Below are 16,469 nucleotides of genomic sequence, written 5' to 3' on the forward strand. Positions count from 1 at the left end.
ATGAAGGGGGAACTGAAACAAGCGGTCCAAGAATTGAAGAGGGAAATAGAAAACCTGGAGGAGAGAACAGACAATTTGGAAAGGATGGTCCAAAATATAGACGAGGAAACTCTCCAACACGCAGAAGCACAAGACAGGCTAGCGCGATTGGCACAGGAACTAGAAGCACAATGTGAAGATTTGGAAAACAGATCCCGGAGATTGAATATAAGAATTAAGAATATGCCGGAAACGGTGGAGGATAAAGACCTTCGCACAGCAACACAACAGGTCTTCCAAGACATACTCGCAGATGGCACCGGGGAAGAAATTCAGATAGAGAGGATACACAGAGTAGGCCCAAGAAGATTGAGAGAGCCTGGAACCCTCCCAAGAGACGTACTAGTGGCGTTGACAGAATACATACAAAAGAAGCAAATCCTCAGGAAGGCTAGGACAATAGGACAAATAAGAATGAACGGCAAAGAAATACTGCTATACCAAGACCTAGCACAATCTACACTCAGAAAGAGAAGAGAGATGCTCCCAGTAACAAAACTTCTAACAGAGAAACAGATACGATACAAGTGGACCTTCCCATTCGGCCTACTATTTACATGGGAGGCACGTCAACATTGCATCACAACATGCAAGGAAGGCCTCAAGATCATGGGATGTCAAGAACATGAGCCAGAACCTCCAAACGACGGAGAAATACACAGACGAAGGAGAGAACCGAAGGGATGGCAGTCGGAGAAAAGAAAGACAAGACTCCAATCCTGCAGATCAGAGAAAAATTAAAACAACGACAGAAACAAGATCAGATGGAGGGAGGCACAAGAACAATAACGAAAAGGGAAAAGACTCCCATCTAGGCAGGTGTCTATACAAGGATGCGGTAGAGCAGGGGGACATCCTTGGAATCCGCAACTCAAGCAGGGTTTAGGACTCCCTGCGGAACTGTACACCTGAGATGTTAGAGGGCATGGGGCAAAGGCAGAACGCCTGAGCAACCATAGGGCCCAGAGCCCTCCTCAGGGAAAAAGTTGGGGGGGTGGGGAGGAAGGAAGAGGGGGATTTGAGGGGGAAGTTAAGAGGGGGAAAGACCCAATCACCGGAACCAAAGCACAACACAGCGACCCACATGAAGAGGCCCAAATGAAATCGCGAACCCAAAAGAAAAGATAGGGCTAAAAATTCTAACATATAACATCAGAGGCCTGAACACGCCAGTGAAAAGGAAAAAAAACAAAAACTTCCTACACAGAGAAAAATATGATATAATAATGCTCCAAGAAACTCACATACAAAAAAAAGGAAGGCCCAAATCCGTTTAAGAGGCTTCAACCAAATCCTCCAATCTAATGACACAGAGAAAAAGAAAGGAGTCATGATAGGATTTGCCAACCACCTCAACGTACAAATCAAAGAGTCAATAGCGGACAAAAATGGTTGATACCTGTTTACGTTCGCCCAGATAGAAAATCGACTACTAACCTTAGCAACCCTCTACGCCCCAAATACGGGCCAGGATGGATTTATCAAAGAAAGATGAACAAACTAGAAAACTTCGCAAAAGGCGAAGTGATACTAACAGGAGACTTTAACCTCGCATGGAACCAATCGGAAGACCGATCAAACCCTAAACCCACCCATCAAGGGACCCCTTCACCAGCGCTAAAACAGATCATGAACAGGATGGCACTAGAAGACGTTTGGCGGATACTCAGAGGAACGACCAGTGGCTACACATACCACTCACACGTACATAATACAAGCTCCATAATAGATTATATATTGGCCTCAGGAAGCTTAGTCGGCGAGATCCAGGACATAGAGAAAGGCCATATATCACTCTCCGACCATGCCCCACTGTGGATCACACTCCCCAAAATACGGAAACAGTCCGGTCTCTGGTGCTGGACGCTCCCCAGAGATATTTTACAAGACCCGGTCCTGAAGGAAACAATTAGGGAAAAGATAGTGGACTATTTCGAACAGAACGACACTCCGGATCTATCTCCAAGCACTATCTGGGAAGCCGTTAAAGCGGTGATAAGAGGGCAAATAATAGCGCTGAAAGCACAAAAAGACAAACAACTATACAAATGGGAAAGCGAATTAGAAAAAAAATTGGAAGAGATAAGAGAAGAGATGACTAAGAACACATCCTTGAAAACAAAGGGAGCATACCGACACGTCCAGAGCCAGATAGACACACTGAGGACCAAAAAAGCAGAAACCCAACTACTCAACACAAAGCACTGGTATGCGATTAATCAAATAGGGCAGACAAACTACTGGCAAGACAGCTAAAAGGCAAACAGCAAAACCAAATGGTGCAAACACTAAAAGACCGGCAAGGCTCAAAGAGAACACAATCAAAAGACATCAAAGAAATATTCAGAGACTATTACCTGGCACTCTACACATCACAGGACCCGAATGAACAGGAACAGGCAGCCTTTCTAAAGGAGATTACGCTCCCAACCATAAAAACAGACGAAAAAATATCACGAACCAATAACACCAGAGGAGGTTGCAAAGGCAATCAGAGACTTACCCAGGAATAAATCTCCAGGACCGGATGGCTTTACAGCAGCCTTCTACAAAACATTTGCGGAAACACTAACACCCATCTTAATGAATCACTTTAACACATTTAAAGAGACGTCCAACATTGCAACCTCAATGAACGAAGCGAAGATCTTAGTCTTCTACAAGAAAGGGAAAGACCCAGAAAACCCGAGCTCCTATCGCCCAATAGCCCTGATCAACATCGATGCTAAACTCTATACTAAAGTGCTCGCCAATAGACTCTCACCCCTACTCCTCAAATTAATCCATCAAGAACAAGCAGGATTCATCCCGAATAGGAAAACCCATGACAACATCAGACGAATAATTTATCTTATAGAGAAAGCCGGAATCACAAATATCCCCTCAGCAATTTTATCAGTTGATGCGGAAAAGGCTTTTGACCGAGTAGAATGGACAATGCTCTTTGCGACACTGAAGAAAGTGGGCATGGGCAACTCTTATATAAACATGGTTCGGGCCAATTATAACTCACCAATGGCCAGGATAGCAGTGAATGGAGAAAAAGTGCATAGAAATGGGCGGACAGATGCTCAAGACAGCGGCATATGCGGAAGACATGGTGATGACCATAACAGATCCAATCAAGACACTCCCTCTCCTCATTCAACAAATCGGGAATACGGATCAATATCAGGCCTAAAAATAAACAGGCAGAAATCAGCAGTGATGGTTCTGGCAGGAGATAAACGAGCGATTTACAAAAAGACGAAGGATCTCCATTTACAGACGGCAGAAGACGGGGTGAGATACCTGGGAGTCACTCTAACAGACACGGTAAAGAACCTCTACTCAGGGAACTACACGGAGCTCATAGAAAACGTGAAAAGAGACCTAAACAGATGGAACCCGTTAGCAATCTCATGGTGGGGCAGAATAACAGTCATTAAAATGACAATACTCCCTAGACTACTGTACTACTTCCAAGCACTTCCTATACGGATACCGCCAACATTCTTCAAGACTCTCACTAAAATAGTTATGAAATACATATGGCAAAACAAAACACCAAGATTGTCGCAACAGGCGCTCACAGCACAAAAATCAGACGAAGGCATGGCACTCCTTCACTTCAAGAACTATTACGAGGCCGCACAACTCTGGGTGCTGAACGAATGGATCACCAACACTTCAGACAAGTGGTGGGAGGCGCAGGACAGAGCTGTAGCGAGATCAAATCTATGTCACCTACTATGGAGCAAACCCGAGCATAAACATCAAAATGTCAAAATAAGTGAGATCATGAGCTCCGTTATGGACATATGGGACAGAACGACCAAGAAAGGAATACTCACAATAGATCCAGCCCCCTTCATTCCCATCCTTCACAAACCAGACTTCCCCCCAGGGATGGGAAAAAGCGCATTCCAGAAGTGGCGTGAGCTAGACTGCACAAAAGTTGGAGACATGTTTGACGGACAACGAATCAGAACATCCAAAGAATGTCAAGACCTACTGGGCCTTACGGAAAAGGACAGATACCAGTATGAGCAACTGAATCACTGGCTTACAACTCCAAAATTAACACAGACATTGGGCCTCATTACAACCCAGGCGTTAAGGGCTTAACGGCGCCGTCGGCGCCGTTAACCCTTAACGCCTGATTAACATTTTAACGGCTGCTTTTAGCAGGCGTTAAAATGCAAGGCGCTAACCCGCCTTGGTGCTAATTACGGCACCGTAATTTACAGTGCCGTAATTAGCGCCTTCCCCACTCCCATTATGCCCTATGGGGCAAAAATGGGAATCGGGAAGGGTAAATGGGGAATGGGGATTTACCGCCCCACTCACCTTGGAATGGGGCGGTAAATCCACCATCCACCATGGTGTAAACAGAGTTTAAGTAGGGAACTTACCGCCTGGGTTGTAATGAGGCCCATTGACAAGAACTCTGACCCCGTTCGAAACATACATAATGTCCCAAACCGGTGAAAGGAAATTTGTCTCCACCCTCTATAAATTTATGAACGCCCAGACAGAAACCACAACGTGGCAATATATGAAGAAATGGGAAACGACCCTAGGGAAACAACTAACGAGGGAACAATGGATATACATCTGGCAAATAATCCCCAAATGGACACGGGCGATCCAAATAAGAGAGGCTTGGACACAAATAATGATACAATGGCACTACACCCCGGAAAAACTCCACAGAATGTATACCACCTCGCAACCAAAATGCTAGAGGGGATGTGACGCAATAGGGTCCTGGAAGCATATATGGTGGGACTGCACGGAACTGCAACCATTCTGGTCAGAGGTGAAAACACAAATGCAGTATATTTTCAAGGAAACAGCAAACCTAGGAGAGGAAGTCTCGATGTGCGGCATGTGGGACCCTCTCACAAAGATACAAAAAAATAATTTCATGGGATTTCTCATAGCAGCATGGCTAGCGATAGCACATAAATGGAAACAAAAGTCCCCCCAACCAATCAAGAATGGCTACACAGGATATGGGCATATGTGGCAATGGAGAGAATCACATACAATATACAAGGGGACAGACAGAAATTTGCAACAGACTGGGGGGAAGCGATAGAGTATCTACTAAGCGACTACAGGCTCCAATGGTGCCCACATAAACTCTGAATATTGGACTTGTTCACAGGATAACACTGAAGCATAAAATGAGACTCAGTGGGACAGCGAAGAACAATACAACCGGTAAAGGAGGAGGGGAAGGGAGGGGAGTTGATATGGGACACTGTTGAGTGCCCATGTTTATGTCTAAAGAAATGCCGTTAGAAAATATTTTAAAAAAATAAATAAAGCGCTTGCAACAAATCACAGTGTTGTTGGTAAAGTATGGGAATTTTCTGGAACCGTACGGTGTGCGCATGTCTGCTTTTGCTTTTGTTTATGTTGTTCCTTTCCGGGAGCTAGGTGCTCACATGACAGAGTGCGCTATGCTTGGCACGCACGTAACAAAAATTCCTGGCGTGCACGCCGTGAGCAACAACTCTCCACAACTAAAGTCAGCTATGCCAGTGCCTGTTGCGATGGTGTATGCCTCCCACACGTACAGGTAATGGAAGCGATACACACATTACAATTGCACACAATAGGAACGCCAACCGCATTTGTTGGCCATCTCAACAAGTACGCAAAAGAAAGCTAACAGTCAGATGGCCTGCCTTCCTGTATATGGTGGGACTTAACAGCGTTGATGATTTTCTCTGGTGAAAATGTATGTGGCTCGGGCTGTACATTATCCATACTTTAAATGTGTACTGCTTAGTAACTCGTGTAATGTCGCAATATCTTTCTTCACTCTCAAAGCACAGGGTATTATCAGGGGCGCACCATACCAATCACAAATAGTACCATGTCACTCCGTGAATGGCAACAAGTCCAAAGACGTACGCCATATGCAAGTGCAGGCACTTCACGCCACCTCCGGTGGTGTACCAACTGCAAAATGCCCTCCACAACTATTATGTAATGGTGAGCACCCACAGGAGACATGCATATTTGCAAAAGTGTACGCTGGAGTTACATATCAGTATAGGAATGGAACCAAAGAAGGCAACATTCTGAAACCTTCTTCCAACCAGTTTCTAGACTGTTAGTTCAAAGGTCCCTAGCCATGCACAAAAGACAGTAGGGGCTTGCAACTCCCAACACAGCATAGTACACTGAATGGAAATATCCCGATATCATCTACAATATTCTCCCCATCCCCAATGGGCTCAGAAGGTAGGCGCCTGTGCAGCTTCCTGCCAATGAAGGATATGTGAGTAGCTGCGCAAATGGTGGCATATCTCACCTATGCTGCTGTAGCAAGTCCAACATGGCCTTCACAATGATTCTACAAAGGCGCGTACCTTAGCACATTCACATATTGAAAAGTGTGTGGGATGGAAAAAAGTATGGTTATAATAACTTACCCAAGTTAGCGAAGGCAAATGAAAGTGACTCTGTTTACATATGTGTGCACTTGAGATACCATTATGACTGTGCTCCCATGCATGTTCCAATGTCTTCCTGCACACCCTGAAGCAAGGCTGTGTTCACGGCCACACCATTCCAAAGGCAAATGGTGGCATGTCTCATCACTGCTGCTGTAAGACCTCTAACATGTCCTCCACAATGATTCTACAAACGTAAGTGAGTACCTTGGTATGGTTATAATAACTAATCCAAATCAGCTAAGGCAAAGAGAATGCACTCTTTATACATATGTGTGCAATCCACATACCAATATCACAGTAGTCGCATACATGGCTGCATTGCGTTGCGGGATTGTGATCAAGGCCTATGCTCTTGGGTACATGCGGAGGCCTACAGCCTCCACCCATGCACCCAAGAGCCTAGTCCATGGACACTCCCACTAGAAGGCAATAAAGCCATGCATGGGAACATGTGGCCACATAGCTTTCCCGACTACAGGTAGTGGTTTTGCAGGCACAAGACAACATAGTACACCGACTGCAATCTCCTCATATTGTCTCCAATTCACTCCCCTTCCCCAATGGACTGCACTCGCCAAAAAATGATAGTCGCCTGTGCAGCTACCCGCCACTGAAGTATATATGAGTAGCTGCGTAAAAGGTCCATATTGCAAAACTGATAGTAAAAAAATCCTTCCATGTGGTAATGTCTTACTGCCCTCCCTGAAGCAAGGCTGTGGACAAGGCCTAGCCTCATGAGTACATACGGAGGCCTATGGCCTCCGCCCATGCACCCAAAAGCCTAGGCCTTGCCCACAACCACTACAAGGCAATGGAGGCATTCAGGGGAACATGGCGCCACATACCATACTTGACAAACGTATCACTGCCTCCAACAACCCTACCCACCGCCACAACACAATGGGACCCCACACCATCTTACGGCCTCTGCCAATTCACCCAAGAGGCTAGTCATTGCACACACCCACTACAAGGCAATAGAGGCATGCATGGTAACATATGATCACCACGCTTTCCTGCCTAGAAGTACGTATGGGTATAGTAACGGACCCAAACAAGGCACAACTCTCAAACCTACTTCCCATATTGTCTCCAATGCACTCCCCATCCCCAATGGAGTCTGCCTGCATTCACCAAAGAATGATAGTTGCCTGTGCAGCACCCGCCATGAAGGGTATGTGAGAAGCTGCGTGAATGGTCCATATTGCAAAACAGTGAAGGTATAAAATCCTACCATGTGGCAATGCCATGTATTCTCACTTTCTTTACATCATCTGCAATGCAGTCCCCATTCCCAAGGGAGCGTCCACACAGTCGCCACAGAAGGTAGTCCCCTGATGAGCTACCTGCAAAATGCCTCACTGCTCTCTCATGCATGGAGGCATTGCATTGCGGGGGTGGTGGGCAAGCCCTAGGCTCTTGGGTACAAGCAGCCCTGCACCCAAAAGCTTAGGATTTGCCCACAACCACTACAAGGCAATGCAGGCATGCATGACAACATTTGGCCATGTACCATACTTCACAAGCATAGCACTGCCACCGACAGCCCAACCCAACGCCATACCGTAAGGGAAACCCACAAAGTCAACATAAGCACCGGCACCCCTAGGCAGCAGCACAACACATTGTCACTTTCTGGGAATCATCTGCAATGCAGTCCGCGTTCCCAATGGAGCGTCCATGCAGTCTCCATAGAAGGTTCTCTCCTGAGGAGCAACCCGCAAATTGCTGCATGGCTCACATACTGCACTTGCACTCCACTGTCTTCTTCGACCTGAACAAATGTATCATATCTTCCACTTTTCCCTCCCCCAAACTTTTCACCCCCTCCTTCACCCACCCGATCCTGCAAACCATGTTTTGCAAACCCTTCTGGCGCAGTGTTCGTATACACCACTCGCACACCACCATCTTCTTCGACCTGAACAAATATATCATATGTTCTGCTTCTCTCTCCCCCACCCTTTCCATCCCCTCTTCCCACCGCCACTTGCCGTACATTATGTTTGTCAGTCCCTTTCAGTGCTGCACTGTCCTCCGATACACCATGGCGGCGTTTCCCCAAACCTTTGACGCACAGCAGGCTTCCTTCCAGCTAACCACCGGCCACGTCCAAAGTTCACCGACAGCACAGTGTACTGCAAGACAATGAGACTTCTGTCTGCGAAGCGAACAGGGAAATGGGTCCGTGGAGCGGAACCAGATATCACTAATTTTTTTAGACTTACATTTCAGTTCTTTGCAACAAAAGTACTGGTTGGATTTCCACCAAACACACTAAAGCACGCTTTATGACCCAAGCCCCCGCTCCTGCCACAAATTAGGTGCAAATCCATCCAGCCGGTCGTGCTCTAGCCATGCGCAAAGGTTTCGCCCATTCAGTCTATGGAAAGAAAATATGCGTTACCCCCCCTATAACTCCCCCCCCCCTGCACAAAACCTCAACAACAAACTTGCCGAAGGAATTCAGAGCAGGCCATATACTTTTTGTGCAAGGTTTGGTGTGGATTCCTCCAGAGGGAGCGAAGTTATAAGCCGGCAAAAATGTGGTCTTCCAATGGGTTTAGCAACTTAACCTTAACTACGCGGCCGCTCGCGCAGATCGCATATGTATTAATTTATCATGCAATCCCTATATATATATATATATATATATATATATATATATGGAAAAATGTTGTTACAGGGACGTTATGGTTACAGGTAAAACCGAGGAAAAAAAACGAAATTCGCCAGTTATGGTAAGCTAAGCAACCATAACTCGCGCCACCAGTGTGCACTGCAAGGACTAACACCCATGACATCAAAGAAGAATTAAACTTACAAAATACAAAGTCTCTCATAGGAGAAAAAGTGGCATCAAAAGACAAATTGGAAGATGACCCTGAAAACTTGCAAAGGGACAGTGTATTTGTGCTGGCCTCATTGAATCACCAAGGTGGCGATGATCCATCCATGAAGCACCATCTGATGAAAACCTCTACGACACATGGCCAAAGGGAAAAAGACAAATAGATGAAGTGGAATTAAATAAATCCACAACCCAGATGGCAACAGGTAAAAAAGCCAAGAAAGTAAATCCTGGTGCAAGTGAGGGATTGAATTTGTCAAATTTAACACCGGATCAAAGCTTATCCCCAAAGGCAAATAAACAGACCCTATCACCATTACAGGTACCTCAGAGAGCCAAAACCCACATATAACACAAGTTGAAAACCTAGAAAACACTGACTTTGAGCAAGCACTAAATCGAAATAACTCAAGAGCCAAACGGTCTTCCAGGACAAACAGAAATGAAAAATAACAACAAAGGCCTCAAAAAGGGAACCACAGTCAGGAAAAGTACTCCCAAGTGGAGCAACTTTCAAATTGTCAAGCAGCGGTAGGCTCGTTGCTAACAATTACGTTGGCACCTTTGCTAAAACTTTATGATGCCTTACACGAAAACTATCAGGACCAAACCACCTTATTGGCTGTCATGCAGTCAAAACTGATTTATATTGAGGCAAATATAGAGGCAACAAAGGAACGAAGAAACAGAGAGAAAGACTCTGAAAATATAATCCTCAAGACCTTGATATCTAATGGAGGACGCTCGCGAAGACAAACGTGCCGCAATAAACAGCTCAAGTAACATAGTTAATTTACTAAGACTGGATCTAAATAAAAAACAACCAAGAAAATACCTACATAAGGGGAAAAAGTTCCCTTACGCAAAGTCTACCCGGAAGAAATTTAATGGAGACTGTTCCCAGAAAGACATCAGTCGAGGTGCCAATCGTGGATCTAGACCCTACTTTTGACACAAAGAGCTTACCGGGAAGAAAAGTGAGGACTGAAGCTCACCAAACGGCACAAACAGGAGAAATAGTGGATCTTATAGATTCCATACCCTGAAGAGTCAACATATCCCAATTAATGGACAAAAATGCACAAGGTCAACTAGTAACCTTGAACGTGACCTTAGAGACCCAATCTGTACAAGACGAAATCAGTCATGAAGAAAGACAAGTTCCTAAACTCTCACAGGAACTATATACCTTATTTAAATCAGACAAACAGCAGCTTGACCGAAATGGCAAAGATATGGGAGCCAGAAAGGAAAGGGTTGAAATTCAAAGTAAAAAAAACAAGAACTTACCCTGACAAAGATAACCTCCAACAGTGGAGCACGAAATTTCATCCGTAATATGAAACCAGCTGGAGATTGGTTGCATTTAAACACGCAAGTACCACAACCAGAATAAATAGTTATAGCTGAGGTACAAAAATAACCAAAGGATGGAGAGAGGCAAATTCTAAAACAATTCAAGGATAAGGAGCTTGAATCGTGCTCGCCAAGCGGACAAGAACAAGACCCTTTATTGTCCCTCTCAGTGTACGAAGATGAGCGTATTAACAACGGAGTAAACAAGTTCTCACAAAACGACCTGGAAAAGGAGGGACAGGAGGACTCACCTGCTGCTACATCCAGCTACTTTCAGTTTAGAACCCTCAAAACAAAATGAGAACTACTGGAAGCTAAGCGAGCTAATGAGGCAAACTAATGAGAAGAAATCGCAAAAAGTCATCACAGCAATGCTAGACTCTTCAAAAACAGATCGTGCTTAAAAAGGAAACCCTCTCCCTAACATGGATACCAAGATTGGGACCAATAGTCAAAAGGAGAAAATGGATTCCCAAGCCACTTTGTATGCTGATAAAAATGGAACGGAAGTCCACAAACTCATGATAGAGCATATCGTTAAGAGCAAAGATGGCCTAATCTTGAATCGCTCAAACCTGATGAGACTCCGGCATGCTGTTACTCAACTTCTAGTAATACAACCAAGAGAGATCAAAATAGTAGCCTTTCCACATGAACGAGAAACTGGTCATATATGCGTTCATCTTGGTTAAAAGGTTGTTATGAATTTAATCACCTCAGTGAACAAAGACCTGAGAATCTTAGGTTTTGATGTAATACCTTGGGAGAACGAAAAAAAGAGCCGTCGTAAACAAATCGACGGATGAGTCGAGCCCAATATACAAAGATCTGATAATGTGTCTAAACCAGACGATGAAGAATGCACCAAACCAATTAGATTCTCTCCAACGATACTGCGGGGTCCAAACGCACCACCCATTGTCATAAAAGGTAAATCAGGCATTGCTGTGACATCAAAGGAGATCCCACAGGACGAGATGAAAACTAAGATCGACGACACTTCCTCATGGGACTGGCTTCCGTTGTCTCTGGAGAATAAGACCAAAAAATAGATCGAAAGTAACCAGCAGCACGAAATGTTTCAGTTTGCCTCATGCAACACCAGAGGATTTAAACATCTTCTCGTAAATATAAATGAGGATATCCTAAGAGCAGACACTATATGCTTGCACAAATGCTGGCTACATGATACACCGATTATAGATGGATTTACATGTTATTTGAATAAAGCATACAAGGGTTGGATGGGGAGACCATCAGCTGGTCTCCTGACCATCATAAGAAATACCTTGAGTGCAAGAGTTATTCGGATACTGGTACCTTCACCTCTTGTATATATAATAGTATTGCAAGAAGATCTTCCATGTTCAAAAGAAAAATTGACAAAGGCAATAATTAACTTATACTGGAACAGCAAAGCTAAAGATGGAGACTCGTTCTTGCAGTCAGTTATGACAAACATAGATGATCTTCGTGCAGAATTTGGCAACCTGAGTATTATTATCTGTGGTGACTTAAACATAGATTGTTCTAACATTAAAAACCATGATGGCAAAACTCACAAAAACCATGCTCCTATAAATGGATGAGCGAAACAAAAATTAGAGACCTTAACTTGGTAAACGGAAATGTAGATGGAGACCAAATTGGCACAAAGACCTGGAGATCATTTAACGCTAGTGCAACTCTAGATTATTTCTTTGTAGACTCTGTTGCTTTCATAAATATCAAGTATTTGGAAATTCTAGATTCCACCAAGAGCGATCATAGCCAGCTGATCCTGACCTCCAATAACCCAAGCTATCCAAAATAAAAGTGCTGAAATCAAAACACATGACATATGACCTCATGAATTAAGTGTAAACAACGGCTAGAACTGTTTGCATATATCAGTTAAATCTACTCCACGGCTGAAAACAGCAATAGAACGTTGGATAGCCACACTAGCTATGGGAGTTGATTATGAACCCTGCCTCATACTCTTCAGAGATAATGGCTTAACGAGAATAAAGAACACGGTCAATCAACATCATTTTGATCAAGATGTAGCAAAAAAAGAAAAAACAACTAAGGACTTGCGAGCCATAAATAAAGTGAAGAGCAAGACGAAGGCAATAGATATAAAGCGCTTATAGGCAAAATATCTTAATTGGGTGAAAGCCTACAGAAATCAACTGTACCAGCAGGACTCGGAACACATGCTGATGTCAATCGAGAATAAAAATGCCAACTATTTCTGGTCTCTAATAAATAAACAATCAAGGACAAAGGGTCTTGAACAGATGAATCCCTTTCAAGAGCAGCAGTGGCTAGAACATTATGGAGAAATCTATACGCAAAATGATGAGGCGACAAACTCAAAACCATGGGAAATACAGTTTACGAGAAGTGAGATTCTTAATCTAATTAACAAAGCAAGTAAGTCCCTTGCCCCAGACCCGGATGGGCTATCAAACTCTGTTATAAAACAAAACCCAAAAATATGGGCTGATATCTGCGACAACCTGTTTTACGGAATTAACATCAACCGAAAAATTCCAGAATCGTGGAGAAAAGCAGTCGTCATTCCGATCTTCAAAAGGGGCGATCGAGCAAAGCCTGAAAACTATCGGCCAATCTCCTTGCTAGATGTTCTTGGGCAAATATATGCAGGCATATTACTTAAAAGACTAAATGAATGGCTGAATATGAGTGGAAACCGTGATCAGAGACTGACGGGATTTGTTGAGAGAGTAGATTGCGGGCTAAACCTCTTGCTACTCAATCTAATGACAATGAAAATCTTGAATGAGAACAAGAAGTTATACTTAGCCTGTATAGATATGGCTGCTGCCTTTGACAGGGTGGACCAAGGAATACTGTGGTACTGACTAAAGAAAAAGGGCTGCCCACAAGACCTGCTTGCAGCCATTATAGCGTTACACACAGACACAAGTCTACAAATTAGATTAAACCAACAGTAAACCCTGACCTACCATGAGAGGCTTGAAACAAGGGTGCCCCTTAGCAGACATCTTGTACAACTTCTACATATCGGACATCAAAGAGTGGATTGAGCCACAGAGAGCATGCTCTCCGCGAATAATCGTGAATGTCTTGGGACACCTACTCTATGCAGATGATCTCATCCTGCGCGGTATGACAGCGATAGGTCTACAACAAAAGCTGGACACCTTGCAACACTATGTCGAGGAAAACAAACAACAGCTCAATGTTGGAAAGATAGACATTTTTATACTTTTTATATTAAAAAAAGCACAAATAAAATCACAAAAAACATTCAAGTGGAGTCTCCAACAAATCCCAATCAAGGTGGTAAACAGCACAAATTACCTTGGTGCCATGGTGATCTCAGATTGGGGAGAGACATCTTGGATCCTAAACCTGGTACCCAAAATGGATCAATTGATAGCACAAGCTCTACTACTGAAAAAGAAATTTGGGAAATTCTCACTGCAACCAGTAGTAGACTTTTACAAGCATAAAATAATCCCTTGTAATAACCTATGCTGGAGATACTTGTCTAAGAATGCCATGGGAAGTATGGGACAAGCTAGAAGCCAGATATTGGAGAAGAATACTAAATCTAGCCAACTGCATGCCAATTGGCGTGATTCGCCATGAACTGGGCTTACATTCAATCCATGCACATGTTTCATGGAAAGCCTTATTTACCTATAGAAAAGAGGAACTAACTGAGTGCCCTCTGCAATATTAAATAATGAAGAGAGAAAATGATGTTTTCACCTATTGGCCTTGAAAGCTGTGGAGAGAGAAGTGTATAGAAATTCTGGAAATTCTGTGTACTAGTGTTGAAACACTTCGAAACCACCACAAGAGAGTTAAGATACTGCTCCTATCAGTAGGCTGGGCACAATCTGAGGCAACCTGCTTATGCTCGAAGTTCCAAACATTATCAAGAACTCTGGTTAATTCTCCCAATTCACTGCCAAATTACTTAAGGAAGAGTGCAAACCCTAAACACAGGGACCTGATCCTACATTTTAGGCTAAATGTGCTGCGAACGAAACAAAATCTAAAGCAATATGGCCTAGAAAAAACATACACTTGCAGATTATGTAACAAAAAAGAAGAATCTTTAAAACATCTATTAATGCACTGTGGGGCTCTAAATGAGGAAAGAGAAAAACACTTACAAACATTGTGGCTGCAACGTGTGGACAGGACTCTGATCTATGGTGGGAAGCCCTATACGTCGAACTTAACAACAGAACATTAAGAGGATTGGGTATCTTCCTGGAAAAAATTGTAATAAAGCTGACAAGTCTAACAGTCAAGCCCAGTGTGGATCCTGGAAATACTTGTACCCAGCCGAACCAATGCCACATAAAAGACTGTAACTAGGTGGCCACCGGAAGTGAAAGAACTGACAGACATTAGTACTACCCTTCTTTAATGGTTCGGCTAGGTGGGAACATGAATGGTTGTATGAGAAAGAAAAAAAGTTTGTATTTATTTACACTAAAATGCTTAATGAAATAAAAACAAAAAAATAAAATAAAATGCCATCACAAATCACATTGATGACATCACTGATGACATCACATGTGTGGCTGCCCATTTTTTGTTCACTGACATAAGTAGGCCAGGTGCTTTTCTTCACTACCAGTCAGGAAGTAACATTTCAAAAGGTGCTATCTTTGTGTACGGCACCCTTCTCATATGTTCTTGCACTACTTTCCTCAGGGTTCACTTGCATCATAGGATACATGTACATATAGGGGAAGAAGAAAGCGTAACACACAGCAATCATTTCTATGCATGCAGGTAATCAGTTATTTTATTAACACTTTCCGGTAATACTGCTCCTCGTTTACCTACTGTAATTTCCCTGTACATGCTCATATTTGTATGTAGTGTGGTGTCTTCATGTTTTCTGTGCATTAATGCAGTTAAGTAGTTATTAAGGCAATGGTAGCTACCTCTTACATGTTTCACAGTACCCGAAACTCTAAAACGAAAGCATTCATGATTTCACTATCTAACATGGGAAGAATTTAAAGATTACACTTCTGTGGGGCGTGGTACATACAATGGCTATGTGTCCACATGAGTTGGTTCATGTACTGCAAGGAAGTATGTAATACAATGGTGTGTATTGCAATGCATTGCTCATTGAACTACTTATCTCATGATAGTTCTTCCAATGATATTTGATTTTGTGGAGGCTTTCCGTAAAAAGTAAATGCACATGTGATGTCATCAGTGATGTCATCAATGCTATTTGTGATGGCAAAAGATGCCATGTGTGTTAGTCCTTGCAGTGCACACGGGTGGCACGAGATATGGTTGCTTAGTTTACCATAACTGGTGAATTTCAGGGGGTTTTTGGTTTTACCTGTAACCATATACCTGTAACAATGTTTTTCCATAGAATTTCACAGGTTTTTGCTACTGCAACTTAACCATAACGTCCCTTTAACAATGTTTTTGTTAGCAAATTTAATAGGTTTTTAGTAGGGCACTGTAGCCACAATGTTGCTTTAGCATAGTGTTTTCTGTAAAGATGATAGCTGTTTGGAACTGCAACGGAACCAAAACGTCCTGTTAACAACGGTTTGCTACTGATTCCTTGGCTGCCCTCATGATTAACATGTGAAAAGGCCAAATTGTCTGGTGTATGTATCCATTTGCGCTACACCTTCCTTTTCCGAATGGTCTTGGTGTGTTTTAGCAATTACAGATGTACATGGTAAATGTTGGTGAGTGTTTGAGTAGTTCTCTTTTTGTGTTAAAATTACATGGTG

This window comes from Ambystoma mexicanum, chromosome 2p (genome assembly GCF_040938575.1).
Source record: "Ambystoma mexicanum isolate Mex_15411 chromosome 2p, UKY_AmexF1_1, whole genome shotgun sequence".
Classification (NCBI taxonomy): Eukaryota; Metazoa; Chordata; class Amphibia; order Caudata; family Ambystomatidae; genus Ambystoma; species Ambystoma mexicanum.